The sequence below is a fragment of the Epinephelus moara genome, chromosome 23 (genome assembly GCF_006386435.1).
Source record: "Epinephelus moara isolate mb chromosome 23, YSFRI_EMoa_1.0, whole genome shotgun sequence".
NCBI lineage: Eukaryota > Metazoa > Chordata > Actinopteri > Perciformes > Serranidae > Epinephelus > Epinephelus moara.
The window spans coordinates 2,799,528-2,800,087 of record NC_065528.1 but is presented as its reverse complement, the minus strand read 5'-3'; positions in this window follow the sequence as shown (position 1 = coordinate 2,800,087).

Sequence of the window (560 nt, the reverse complement as noted above, 5' to 3'; positions counted from 1 at the left end):
TTGGTTCATTGTTTGGCGTTCACGTGAGGCAACTCTCCTAGTGCGCATCAAGTGTGTAAAGTTTCACACTCTTATCTTAATAAATCCCAGGTATTGTTCATTTACTCACAGCAGTTCAGTTGAAAAGTCCCTTGCATTAGGACATTTCAATTATTTATGGACAGCTCGGAGAGCACAGTCGGCATCAGTCACACCGGAAGCTGTCTCAAACTCCACAAATTCATTAAACAGCTCCCCCTGCCACAGTCAGACATACGATTGCTAATTAATGCCCTACTATGGCTCACAACTCATGGTAACAGCTGGAGCTCCTCCGATGTGAGTGTTTTGCTGGTTAGTGAAACATCCTGGCCCTGAATTTTCACTGGCACTTACCAACCCATTGTGGTCTCTCACAAGGCATTCAAAAATAATTCCAAGCATGGCTGTTTTGGCTTCCTTGTTTAAAATACTTAAAATGTTTCATAAAATAAATTGTTCTCCATTCCTCTTGAATGTCTGATAGCCCACCACTAACATTTTAGTCTCACCTTGTCTCATCAACAAAAACAAAACATACA